General features: G+C 42.4%; 1 long non-coding RNA gene across 1 annotated transcript in view; it reads right to left on the reverse strand.

The window, feature by feature from the left end:
* LOC141995602 (uncharacterized) overlaps positions 1 to 14,736 on the reverse strand; it is a 217,793-nt gene that overhangs the window by 181,184 nt on the left and 21,873 nt on the right. The window contains exon 3 of the long non-coding RNA XR_012641368.1: positions 1,138 to 1,282. This is a non-coding gene — a long non-coding RNA (uncharacterized LOC141995602). The remainder of the gene's footprint in view (positions 1 to 1,137; positions 1,283 to 14,736) is intronic.

A 14,736-nucleotide genomic window follows, 5' to 3' on the forward strand; every position in this document is an offset into this window, starting at 1 on the left:
CATTTTGCAGTTTGCTTGTAAATCTCACTTTATAATACTAGCCATACAGTGAGAGACTCCAATTCCTCCCTTAAACATGCACTTTGTTCTCTATGTCCACTGAATGTAGGACAAGAAGTAAATTGTAGCAAGGGAGATTTAGGTTAGATATTAGGAAAACTTTCTAATGACAAGGATAGGTAAGATCTAGAATGGGTTACTAAGAGAGGTGGTGGAATCACTGGAGGTTTTTAAAAGCAGGTTGGACAAACCTCTGTCAGGAATGGTCTGGGTATACTAGGTCCTGCCTCAGCACAGGGGGCTAGGCTAGATGACCTCTCAAGTTCCCTTCCAGCCTGACATTTCTATGATTCTATAAAACTCCTGTTGCCTTCACTATTTTTACACAAGTGTAACAAAAGATTTTGGCCTAAGAAATTCTGGGAACTTTTCCAAAGGGCAAACTGAAGCACACGTGACAAATCTGATTTCTCCAACGGCCAGCCCTACTAACAGGCAATAAATGGTTTCAATTAAGCACAGGCACTTCATTGGATGCTACCAATCCAAACTTGGAAGAAAATAAATAACTAAATGCAAGACAAAATAACCTCTCAATCCTATTCACAGTTCTTTTCCATTCCTATTCTAATAATCTGACAGACATGCATGAAGCAAGCAACTATCAACACACTTGTGCTTTATCAAAAAAAAAATCACAGTGGAAAAGAAGTATAATGCTAAATTAAATTAACAGCAGCAAAAACAAAGAGAGCAAAGGCGTCTAGCAGTAGAGTAACCCAACCAAGTCAGCACATAAGCAAATCTTCACATGATCAAATACACCCAATGAACACAAATAGGAGAAGCAGGGCAGCAACTTAGCACAGTTTATCCCTTGTAATGCCAGATCAGGTACAGGTACAAGCACTTTCTCCATAAGTCATTTAGGCAGCTAAGTAAGAAACAATCCTAGTGACAGGGCTGGTGGTCAAATATGTCCATTTCACAAACAGTTTTGGGGTTTTGACATTTGTTTCCAATCCACATCAGGAGGACATCAAGACCTTTAAAAAAATATTGTGGGGGAAGGATGGGAGGAGGATGGGGGAATTAAAAAGACAGACAGACAGACCGACCGACCAGGGCTGGCCTTACCGTGAGACGAACTGAGGCAGCCGCCTCAGGTGCCAGACTGGGGCAGCGAGGTGCCACTAGGACCCAGAGTGTAGAAAATAGTGTCTGCTGCTGGTGCATATGCATTCTCTCTGCTCTAGATGCACAGAGATGGTGGAGTGCTGTGCTGGAGAAAGGAGAACACAAGAGACAATTTTTTTTTTCGTATTAAACTTCTTTTATTGAAGCTGATTAACCAATGTGGGTGGGGGGCGGGCGCTGACCCCTTGACAGCGGGGCAAGGGAGATGAACCTGGAGAAGGAGGCAAGAGAAGGGGGGGCTAGTGAGTGACCCAGGATACCCCCCCCCATACCCCCACCCCGAGAGCTCCAGCAGGGAGGCGACCAGAGGGGCATTGGGTACACCCCTGGGTCCAGCGCAGCGGCAGGGAAGGGGAGCAGCTATGCCCCTCAGCCAGGTGGGCCCCGTCCTCCAAACAGCAGGGCAGATAGGTGCCCTTTTAGGGTGGGGGCAGGGCCAGAATGGGGGCATCGCCCCTGGCAACAGCTGCCCCACAGCTGGGGCGGGGGGGAAGAGACAACAGGAAGCAGACAGCTCAGGTCACCTCGACCAATGAGAAGGCAGTGGGATGCTGTGCCCTCACCCCCCCCCCAGTCACTCACTAGCCTTTTTGACCCTAGGAGAGGCTAAAAAGGAGGGGGCTGGGGGGGTTGGCCTGCAGGGGGAGGGGGCCAAGATTCCATTTTCAAAAGGACCCAAGAGCTGCTGGGTTTGGGGCACCCCCCACCCCTGTTTTTCAAAGGGATCTTAGATTTGGGGGGACCTGAGATCTGCAGGGACTTTGGGGGGTTCTTGGTTTGAGACCCACAATGGCCAGGTTTTGGGGACCCCACCCTCTGCAGGGTTTGGGGGACATTAAAAAAATGCTTAGGGAGGCTTCCCACCCCACTTCTGTTGGAGAAAAGGTGAGAGGGAATAACAGAAAGCAGCAGGAGCTGCAGGGAGAGAGAGGAGGAGGTGCCTCTTATGTACCTCTCTAGCACCCCCAGGAGCCTGGACCTATTAACACCAGCTTCTCAGGGAGCTTCCTGCTTCCTGCTGTTTCCCTGAACCCACTTGAGGAGACCAGGCAGTCAACTGAAGTAGTAGGAGGAAGTTAGGCCTTTGAGATGCTGATATCTTCCCTCACTCAGGCCGGGCTACCAGCCTGCTTATTTGTCCCCTTCAATTGAGCGTTGAGAGCCACTATAGCTGGCACAGAACAGCAGTCATGAGTGAAAGAAGAAAACGCCCCCTGGGGCAGCATTCAGAAAAAGAAAGAAAGCAAATGAAGTTTTTCTATCTAAGCAGGAAGGAGCTCTCCTGAGATACATAGACACAAATATTCATGGTGAGCCTTCCGGCCCCAGTGAGGATGTGAGTGGTGAGAAGATGCCGATCTTCAAGTTAGTCAGAGTGCAGGTGAGCTGGCAGCTACTGCAGCATCCATATCTCCATCTCAAATGGATGTAACCATGCATATTCCTGAAGAAAAGTGTAGATCAGAGAAGAGTGTGGTGGAGGCACAAGAAACAGCTGCTGCTGAGTTTAGTTCCTTAAGTCTAGATGATCCTAGATTTAGTTCCTTAAGTCTAGGACTGTGGACCCACTTGAGCAGTAGCCTGAAGGACTTCCTTGTACCACATGGGCCACAGCAAATGAAAAACTTCATGTTCCCCAAAGACAATGAAAATAGAAGTTTCCATTACTGGCATAAAATCCCCAATGGTGACAAAGTGGAGAGGCCATGGCTTATGTACTCAAAAACCCAGAATGCTGCATACTGGTTTTGTTGCAAACTCTTCCAGTCTAATGTTCCAGCCACATTGGGTTCTACAGAAACAAAGGACTGGAAAAATCTGGCTAGAAATCTGGCATGCCATGAGAAGGCAGCAAATCACCAGAGAGCATTCCATAGGTGAAAAGAGCTTGAGGTTAAAGGCACCATAGATGATCAGCATCAAGAGAAGATTGCATCACAGTCTCTTTACTGGCAAAATGTTTGGAAAAGGCTCATTGCCATTGTGAGAATGCTTGCTACGCAAAACCTGCTCTGCGTGGCACTTCAGATCATCTGTATGTGCCAAACAATGGAAACTTCCTTAAAATTGTGGAGCTGATGGCTGAGTTTGATGCTGTACTCCAGGAGCATCTAAGAAGAGTCACCACCCAAGAAATGTACACACACCATTACCTCGTAAAAACAATTCAAAATGAGATCATACAGTTACTGGCAACAAAAGTCAAACAGAAGATTGTGGCAGATCTGAAGTCAGCAAGATATTACTCTGTTATTCTGGACTGCACATCTGACAACAGCCATACGGAACAAATGACTTTAATGGTGCATTTTGTAACAACAACAGAACCTAGTGAAAATGTCCCTGCAATGGTGACTGTCAGAGGGCATTTTCTAGAATTTATTGACATTGATGATACTACAGGAGCTGGTATGACAAATGTGCTTCCTAAAAAGCTGGAAGTTACGGGAATTGCGATAGCTGACATGAGAGGTCAGGGCTACGATAACGGTGCCAACATGAGAGGAAAGAAAAGAGGAGTGCAGACACGGATCTGAGAGTTAAACCCTCGAGCTTTTTTTGTCCCATGCAGTTCTCATTCATTGAACTTGGTGGTCAGTGATGCAGCATCAGCTTCTAGTGAGACTGCTGAATTTTTTAATGTAATTCAAGGCACCTATGTATTTTTCTCTGCATCAACTCCTTGATGGCAAATTTTGAAGCAACATCTGGGAACATCCTCTCTGACACTGAAACCACTGAGGGAAAGTCGAGGGGAGGCGATAAAGTCTATCGAACACCAAATTGGGAAGATAGATGATGCCATAGTTGCCATTATGGAGAATAATGCTATAACAGGAACTGTTCGTGGGAGAACAGTGGCAGAAGGAAATGGAATCACCAGAAACATACATAACTTCAAATTTCTGTATGGCTTAGTGTTGTGGCATGACATACTGTTTGAAATAAATGTTGTAAGCAAGAGACTCCAAGGCGTTGACCTTTATATATCTGGAGCAATGAAACAACTGGACAAAGCAAAGTCATACCTACAGTCTTACCGGTCAGATGAGGGATTTCAAAACGATCTGAAGAGTGCACAGAAGTTGGCAGAGGAACTTCACACTGAAGCTATTTTCCCACCCATTCAAGAATACAAGAGTCACCGAAGACGACGACATTTTGATTATGAGGCACGGGATAATCCCATAAGAGACCCCAAACAACAATTCAAAATTGAATTCTTTAACCAGGTGCTAGATTGTGCAATACAGTCAGTTGAAGAACGTTTCATGCAGCTCAAGGAACACAGCAGTATATATGGGATGTTGTAGGATATTCCAAAACTCCTCACTATACCTGAAGAAGACCTACACCAGCAATGCAGGGCACTAGAGACAGTGTTGACACATGATGACATGCGTGATATTGATGTGAGTGATTTAGGTGATGAACTGAAAGCCCTTTCAAGATACATTTCAGCGGATCAACTCCAAAGGCTGTTCTGGAATATATGTGCACAAATAAGATGACCACCTTCTTTCCAAATGCTTTTGTTGCTCTGAGCACACTTCTGACACTTCCTGTAACAGTTGCCAGTGGAGAATGCAGCTTCTCCAAGCTGAAGTTAATAAAAACACATCTACACTCCACAACACCACAGGAGAGGCTGGTTGGCCTTGCAACCATCTCAACATAGCATGAGCCGGCCCAGACTGTGGACCTTCAGCAGGAAGCAGTTCAAATCTTTGCAACCAAGAAGGCACGAAAAGCACCACTTTGATTATTCAAACAGATAAAAATGCCACTGTTTACTATATAGACAAGAAAAGTTACATTTGCTATTCAGGCATTTGAAAGTTAAGTGTTATTTAAAATTTTTGAATAAGGCACTTTAAAGTTGTTAGTTCTCCTTTATTGGGGTAGGTAGCAGAGCAGTACCATGAGAGGAGTAGAACAGGAAGAAGGCAGAACTGAGAACTTTCAAAGTTTGGCCCAAGCGAGGGGCCACGGGGACGCCATTTGAGCTCCCCGCCACAGGTGGCAAGATGTTGTGGGCCAGCCCTGAGAGAGACTCCTCTCAAAACAGCCAATACACCAGTGGTTAGGGCACTATTTGGGAGCCCCAAGTTCAAATCCCTGCTCTGAATCAAGCAGACCAGGGACTTGAACCTATCTCCCCCACATTGCAGGTGAGTACCCTAACTACCAGGCTATAACAGTTGTATGTCTTGTAGTAAATGCTGGAAACCCCTTTCCACAAAATCCTGCAGACAAATGGTTTATTGCATAAGAATTTGACTGGAGCCATCAGACAAGGAACAGCCTAATGCCCAGACCCCAGGATAACACCAGCCTCAGATTAAATTCACATCTCTTTTCCACAGATGGGCCAAAACCAAATCCATAGGTCTGAATGTTCACAGATTTAAGGGGTGCTCAGAACCTGAAAATTCACCTTCTGTATCCTGAAATCATCTCTAATCTTTACCAGAACAATACACACCCATTCTCTTATTACTTGAATGAGGCCAGGTGTCTTGGCTTTCTCTGCTCAGTGCTGAAATTAAGATGACAACTTCAGCCAACATTCACCACACAATAGTATATGGAGACTCCACTGTTTCCCCTGTTTACTTATAAAGGAAACTGTAGTAGCTAAGTGTTATTGATTAACAAAAGCTGAATTTTTTTCTAATGGCAGCTACAGGAATTCCCCACTGAATACATAGCTACACTGATTCTGAAGCTCAAGTTGCTCCTTGTGATGACATTTGTATTTGCTGTGCTAAAAATGTCTGATCTAAATTTTTTGTTGAATAATATTTAGAGATGTTATATCATTGACTTAAGTGGCTCTTTCCCCCTTAAATCATGATTCTTTGAGGAATCTGAGAGCACTAATGTTGTCCTGAGAACTACAGTGCAATTCTCTGGGTAGCATTTAGCTCTCATTGTGGTTTAATAACCCTGCAGAAAGAAAAGCAGGCTTACAGTACTCAGTGTTGTTAAAGAGAGGAAATCATATATATATATGGTCCAGTTTACACAACCCTAACATTTTATTCTGGAAAAAATTATGGGCCTGATTATGCAGTCACTGCCTGTGAGCATTCCATTTAAGATAAGTTTCTGATACACAGTAGCTGCGTAACTCTTAGTCAAAAATGAAAAAATATAATAAATAATTTGTCAATTCACAGCACAGTATCTAATAATCAAGGCCCACATATATTGTTTTCAGTCTTTTATCCTCGTCTTAGAGAATCTCAGAGTAAAAATCCTTCTCCCTTACTCCAATGCCAATAGCATAGATCAATTGGCAGCATTTTGCATCTTGCTGCAAAAGACCGTGCAAAACAAAATTCCACTCTCAAGAGTGTATATATATGTGTTTCACTTTGTGAATTGTACTGTATCCCTCAGGACACTACTACTGTATAGGTTCTTGCTGCAAACCTATTTTCTTTTTTAAAATATTCCCTTTAGAGCTTTGATGCCATAAAAGAAATGATTGGGGTCAATTTTGAAAGGAGTTGCATAGCATTTTAGCTGAACGTCTCCCCTTGACTTTAATGGGAGTCTTATCACTAAAACCTTGAGAGTTGCTTTGACAATCTAGGAAACAGTGCCGAGTCATTGAATTATAATTCCAGCATTTGAACATTAAAATAGATTCTCTTCATGGTAGCACAGGAAGATTGAGAGTCTCTCCCCAAATAACCTATCACTTTAAGAGCATGCAGAAGCAGCAGAGAAAGTAGAAGCAGCAGCTTTCAGGAGTTCCAAAGTGACCGACATCAAGAACTTTAGCATACACCGGTTGTTTGGAGGCAGGTATCTCATGCTATTCCATGGGTTCACCACTGCAGAATACATGTTAAGCGCTCAGTCTGGCTTGCGACTTCTGCATTTATGTTTTTGGGGGCTCATTTTTGCTGATCACAGAGTAAATACACCTAAAGAATATGTGCAAGAAAGAAATAAAGCCTATGTTTGGGAGACAAAAAATGACTCAGTGCAATTTTGTACTTCATCCCATTGTCTTAGATGAATTATTTCTGAGCTGATATTTAATCCAATCTTACAGAGAGTCAAACAAATATGTGACAAAAGTGTTACTAGTGCCATTATAAGGCAGATTTTTACTTCTGTAAAAGCTTGGTTTGCTTGTGCTGAAGTTATTTAACATGCTTATTTTCCCCAGAATTATTTTACTAGAACTTATTAATTAAGGTGATGTTTTATGTATATAGGTAGAGCGTTTTATCTGTATGCTTTATGGGGCAAGTACATTTTGAAAATGACTAGGGAAGAGACTGTGAGAAAACCCATCATTTGTAAATGGCTAAAGGAAGAGGGTGCTTTATTCTTTGCCTTTTGGTGCCAAATCCTTGAACTAGCTCAGATGCTCTGCGTATGCAATTATGCAAACAGTATTTCCATTATTTTGAATTTTTTGCAGATGAGGCATATGAGGGCTGCTTTATTCAGGGTGACATGCAGTTATTCACCCAACGCCTCATTTTCTCCTGTGTCTCTAAACCAAAGCAGCAACAGCCATCAGCTGCATTAAGGAATAAACAAAGCATACCTGTAACTACATGCTGCTGGCAAATTCAGAAATAAATCTGGTCTGGAGAGCACAATCCAGGCCTGATGCACTCCTGTGCATTCATATTGTGCAGACCATCAGGAATCAGAAGGAAATGGGATGTAAACGAGAGGAGACAGAGGTAGACACAAAAAAACATATACTACTATAAAAATAGAATCGAATGAAGAGAGTTCACAGAAAACAGATCAAAAGATAAAGAGAGAAGAAAAACTACAATGCACAAAAAAGGATGGACTAAGATAAAAAAAGAGGTGGTTACAAAGCTGGAGAAAACAAATGTTTTGCAACCAATACAATACCAAGATAGACCAACTATATCAAAGAGATAAGCCCACTGGGATCTTTAAAAGCATGAGAATTTATCCTCTGGAGAGACTATTAATCTGAAAAGGACCTAAACTTTTAGACATTAGTAGTTACTAATAATGCTAGATTACTATGCTTGGTAATTTCCTATTTTTGTCCATTTCACTCTTATGGCTTGTTTGCACTGGAAAGTTTGGCTGCTTTAACTATAACAGTATAGTTAAAGTAGCATACACCCCTACCTCCACCCCTACCCGGAGTGTGGAAACAGATATACCAATGTCGCTTATTACAGTTTGGGAAGCAAAATAAGCTATACTGCTATAAGGCACCCTTATACTAGTATAACTGTGTCCACTCTAGGGTTTGTACTGGTATGACTATATTGGTAAAAAAAGGGAAAAAACATCCCCCCAAACCAATACTGATAAACTGCTACATGCTTTGTACTGTAGATCAGGTCTTTACAGAAACCAAGGCTAGATTACAGTATTTGGTTCCTTGATGGTTGAGCGTAACTCTTATAATTATGTTTCTAGTGTATATACTTGCATTTAAGAATTCAAAATTCTCTTTCCACAAATATTTTCTATTATTTTTTGTAAAATATCATTGTTTCTGTGACCATTTCACTAGCGTGCCAACAGAAACAGGCGTGAAACAGGCAAAAGTGAGTTTATTTTAAAATGCAAATGAATATTCGTGGGAAATAATGTTGTGGTATTTGTCCAGCTCTAGGAAGTACCTGTCCTATGTCACCTCACATATTTTACCCTTCACAACAGAATCACTAGCATCTCAAATAAAAGGTGCCATATCCATCTTCTGAGTGGCATGGAGGAATGGACATGCAGGACTTGCTAACATAGTACACACAGTATTTCTGTACACAAGGCCCATCTCATTATTCTTTTCCTGGTGCTGTTTAAATCCTAAATGTTGTAAGGCCATACAATAATTAGTCATGGTGTTAAGAATACCAGCCTTAAGAAGATTGTCATTGGCTGCATAACAGTTGCTGCTTCCTTAAAATCCGGTCCTATTTGCATTGAAATCAAAAGCAAAACTTCCACTAACAACAATGGGAGCAAGACTGAGCCCCTGGCACACATCTCCCTGGGAACCACAGTTTGATTAACTTTAATTTGAATGTTAAGTGTGCAAGTAACTTGGTGCTAGGCAAGTTGGAAAAAAATATGTAATTTTTCCCATTAAAGAGGATGATTGTACAGCTGTGCACTTCACATCTCAGTCAAGAGAGCAGGCCGCACCGATATGCTGAACCTTACTTTTACCACTTCTCCAGTGCCCCCAAACTGGCTTAACCCAACCTGTTACAGTAGATAAGCACCTAATAGAGAAATGTGTTGTTGTTAGGAAATGCTTCCATTTTTTTTTTTGTTTTCACTCCAAGAGTAGCACACTAATTTATAAAAGAAACACTTATTTTGAAACAAAAACACTCAAGGCTCCCATTGACTGGGTATTTAGTAGGCATCAGAGGGCAGAATTTGTCCCTTAGGTTTACCTCAGGCTGCTCTATTGCATACACTTGTGTAGGCCATGTGTGTAAAAAAGAGAAGATAACAGTGGCCATAAAAAGCTGCAGCAAACTGAAGAGAGCTGCACTGCGGGAAAGCTTGTGATGACTCTGGTGCAAAATATTTCTCGGAGTCCTTTCTAGATACAGACTCTGATGTGGACACACAACAGGAGGACATGCTGAAAGATGATTCTATATTTTAATATGTCTTTCTTAACCAACCCTTTTACAATCTCTCTCTAACAGAAAGAGGTAGGAGATATCACCCTGAAAGAGATGAAAGTAAATTCACAGTCTGTCATTTCCAGTGTCCTGTTCTTTTAGGGACTCTTCGATCATATTTCTTCCATCAATAATTTTTCCAGCCCAGATTAGTGCTGCTACACCACAAACAGCAGCAAAAAAATTGTCATGGTCTTTTTGGTCCTGATTTGCCTTTGTAAGCCTCATTGATGCTCAGAATTCATCCAACATCTAGAATGCACATATACGGGCAATATTTTCTTTGTCTTAAGGTGACTGCATTCAAACTACTGCACATCATCAATCCTTCCATAGTCATTCTAGCTGGTCACCCTCCATTCAAATATAGCTCAACATGAAGGTTTGTACATCCTTTTTCTTCCATAATGGCTTTCAAAGCCTTTTAACAATCCTTGATGCAATTATTTGCTTTCTTACTTTCCCCAATTTTTTTTTGGTTCAGATTAACAAATGATCTAAAACAGATACATTTTAACCCATCCCTACTCCATTATATTGCTCAGAGGAATGACTGAGTAAGAGAGATGGCAATTTCCTGCAACATCTCTGGGAGATCTTACTGTATTCAGTTTATGTATCATTGTGGATTGGGGATTGTGTGTAATTCCATGTGGGACGTTGACCACAGCTCCTCCAGGAACTAAGAACACTGAAGGGAGATTAGGCAAATTCGTTCAGGTTGTAATACCTCTACAGAGATCCCACCACCTGGAAAGTCTCACATTTACTGGTTCAAACTGGATTCTTGAGAGACCAATAGACAAAGAAAGGACTTTTGGATAAATAGCCTGAGTTTAAACTGAGGGCTTTCTTTCTGATCCAGCAAATGGACAGGACCTTCTGTCCAAGGAGGGCCCCAGTTCTTATTGGGAAGGGTTGGAAGGACCTTTTGCCTATTGAGACCCCATCTGATGGGTGACCTCTGCTAAGCTTTTAACATGTGTACAGGAACTTTAAAAACAAAACCAACAAAAACCACATATTTTCTCTGTAAAGTTTCCACCTTAAGAATAAATATGCTTGCTTGGAAAAGCTGTATGGTAAAAGCACACTGTGATTGCTGCAATTACAGCCGTTCATAGCCTTCAAAGAGAAAGAACAACGCTGATGCTTTCCTGTTTAGGCAGTCTGGCTTGCTGGTGATATTGTAAACTGGGAATTGTGCAGCCTGGAAAAACCCTGGTCAGAAGGGAGATAGATGTGGGTGTCCGCCCAAGAGAGGAGCCTGAAGCCTATAGTACCCTTGAGGGAGCACAGAAGGGGAAATGCAGTTGCCCGCAACTGTGACAGACTGTACAGTACTATCCATCTATGAGTCCTTTACACATACCACTATCATGTTGATGAATCTGACACTAACTATGGCCACAGTTTATTCTTGGTTTTCTGTGCTAATGATATCAACAGACTTCTAGGACTGAGCATCTCTCTTACAGGAGCAGCAATTGCCACCTTTTCCAAGTACTCTATCATCTGTTTTCCTGGCTTTTTTTTGCTCCCCAGGGAATTACTGTGCCATCCCTGGCTGACCAGAGTTCCTCTCACACCGCAGAAACGGGTTAGCATAAAAGGATGTAGCCTCTAAGCTCTGTATTAGTCCTTTGTCATGCTCAAAACTTAAGCAACATGACGTTTAACTCTAAATAATCTTAATATCTCCCTTGGCACCAAGGTGTAACTTCAACAGCTTGTGCATACCTTCTCTCTCCATATGGAAACATATAGCTTCACCTCTAATTCATTAGAATTATGTATCAGCAGCAATCCCTCATATCAGTCCAAAACACCCAGCTGCTCCTCATTACTCAGGGTGAAAATACGCTTTGCAATATGAAACCACATGAGTAATCCAGGTATTCTAGTAAACACTAGCCCCTAGAATGCACATCAGGCAGATACTATATCACTAGGGACACTGCTATATTCATTTTCTTGTTTCCTTTCATTTTCTATGGTTCTCTTTTTCTGTGGCTAGCCTCTGTCTCCACAATACTGTATCTATTTCACATAGTCCTCCCACCAACTTTTAGCCATTTTCTTTCAGCACCTCAGCCTGCATGTTGTTTTATTGTTCATAAAGCAATGCATAACTTAGGTACATGAAATACGTCTACAATCTAAGATGACATTTCAGACAGACAGACTCCACTCCTTTCTTCGCAGTCTGATCCCCTACTTTCCCCAGCAGCTTCTCTACATGAAATGGCATTTGTCAGTTGAAGAGTAACCAGTGCCTTTGAAAGCATCATATTGATAATTCATCCCTTCCCACCTTCCCCTTGTACTCCCCCACCCAATTTTATTTTAAAAAGCAGAACACAACAAAAGAATGTAGCAGATAAAGCCAGTGAAATTAACATATACCAACTAACCCTCCACGAACATTGTATTCCTTCTTCCCAAGCTTTGCCCACCTTGTCTCAGATTAGACTACAAACTCTTTGGGGTACATCTTCCTAATATTTTAAAGCATCTGGCACAATGGGGCTTTGCTCCCAATTGGGTCTGTACGGTGTTACAACAATACAAATAATAATTATATTCCCAATATGCATTGTGCTGTCAAGAGGGGGCTCCGCTTGCTAGTAGTGGGGTCCAAACTCCCAGTCCTCACCTTGAGGTTGAGACCCTGCTGACTGCATTTGGGGAGGCAGGAATTTACCCAGGAATCACACCAACACCATTATCAGTCCACACACACAGTTCTATCAGTATCAATCACCTCAATCAGGATCAGACTGATTCAGAGTCCCAACCACCCCAGCCTCCTACCCTATGAGCTCAGAGTGCTGATTTTGGGTCTCTGTGTTTGACCCAGACTTCCATGCTAGGTCTCAGCTCCTCCCCCGCCCCAACCCCCCCGAGTCTAGTCCCCAAGTCAGCTCCTCACTTGTGGGGTTAGCCGGTCCTGATCTCCTTGCTCTTTATAGCAGCCGCAAGAATGTACAGTTCCATGCCACCCAACCATGTGGGACACCATGGGCACTTCACATCAACCTCACACCACACCATTCTCCCTCAGTCACAGATCACAGCCCTCATTCCCTTTGAGCTGTACCAGCACCGCCCATCTGGGGCTACATGCTCAGGCTTCTCTCAGCCTGCTGGAGCATGTGCAGTTCCTATGCCACCACCTCCCTAGCTGTTCCTTTTTCTTCCCAGGAGACCTGCCACAGAAAGTTGGTGCAGGTTTCTTATCACCTCTCTGCTCAATTCCAGTTTGTTCCCCCCCACACAAACCCAATAAGTTTCAGAGGCAAGTCCCAATTTTACAGCACTGCTGCTGTTTTGTTGGAGTGGAAGCAAGAGAGACTGTGGGGTATTCCCCCTTCCCATCTCCCATACTGGCTGGTGATGAAAGTAACTCAATAGGCTGTGACTCTTGCCACTACACTGAGAAAGGGAGGTCACATTGGGGCCTTATCAGGTTTCTGAGGCCACTGAATCTGCCCAGAAGCACGGGACCCACCAATACAGGCTCAGAACTTTGTTACAACAGTTTCAGGCCTTCTTTGACGGTCGGAGTCCTTAGCTGAACAGTAGGCAATCATGGAGACTTTGAAGTAGGCCTATTTCCTAAGCATTACTGGTAATTAGTTACACACATTAACATAAGGCAATTTATCCATTAGGCAATCTATCACAAAAACTTTGAAGAGACTGTTGTATCAACCAGGCAAGGTACTGACAAGCTTCAACAGGACTTTATTTTCAAAGTGGAAACCTCTTTACCAAGCTGCTGCTACACCCTCTGTACTTCTCTCCCAGCCTCTCAACTCCTCCCCCATCCTTCCTGTTTCCTGTCCTTTCAGACTCCCAACAGCCAGTGCTCCCAATTCTAATAATTACAAGCAACATCTAAACACCACAGAGACAAATACACAATGACATTATTTCACCCAAGATGTTAATATTCCCTTTTGATCTTTGAATCAACATCTATAGTGACAGACAGGAACATTTAACAAGATATGAATACACACATACAATTAGTATCACCTCTAATTTCTAACAATACAAGTTTGCATTTCAAAGTTCTGCCCTATCTACCATGGAATGGCCCTAATTACCATTCACATACTTTTCTAACATGTCTCTACAGGTTGACTCTGGGTCATTTAGCCTTTCATTTACCCTTCTGGCCATTTGTCATACTTTGTATAAGATTCGCTGCAATTATATGGTAGCAGCAATGATTTGCATGGTCATATTTTAATCAGATAATATCACAGTCAGCAAGACCTATCAGCAGAATTCTCTGCAGTAACTCAGAGCCCTCCCCATCTAGTGTCTCATCTCTGATCATTGGAGTTATTTGCTAATAGCAGTTGTGGATGGGCATAAGCCACTGTAGGCAATCTCACCATACAACCCCCTCTATAGATTTATCAAGCTCAGTCTTGAAACATGTTAGGTTTTTTTTGCTCCCCTTGGAAGGCTGTTCCAGAACTTCTTTATTCTGATGATTAGAAACCTCCATCTAATATCAGGCCTAAACTTGTTGATGGCCAGTTTATATCCATTTGTTCTTGTGTCAACATGGGTGCTTAACTTAAATAAGTGCTCTCCCTCCCTTGAGTTTATCCCTCTGATGTATTTATAGAGAGCAATCATATCTTGCCTCAGCCTTCTTTTGATTAGGCTAAACAAGCAAAGCTCTTTGAGTCTCCTCTCATAAGGTAGGTTTTCCATTTCTCAGATCATCCTAATAGCCCTTCTCTGCACCTTTTCCAGTTCATGTTCATCCTTCTTAAACATGGGAGACCAGATATGCACACATTATTCCAGATGAGATCTCACCAGTGCCTTATATAATGGTAATAACACT

This window comes from Natator depressus, chromosome 11 (assembly GCF_965152275.1).
Source record: "Natator depressus isolate rNatDep1 chromosome 11, rNatDep2.hap1, whole genome shotgun sequence".
NCBI lineage: Eukaryota > Metazoa > Chordata > Testudines > Cheloniidae > Natator > Natator depressus.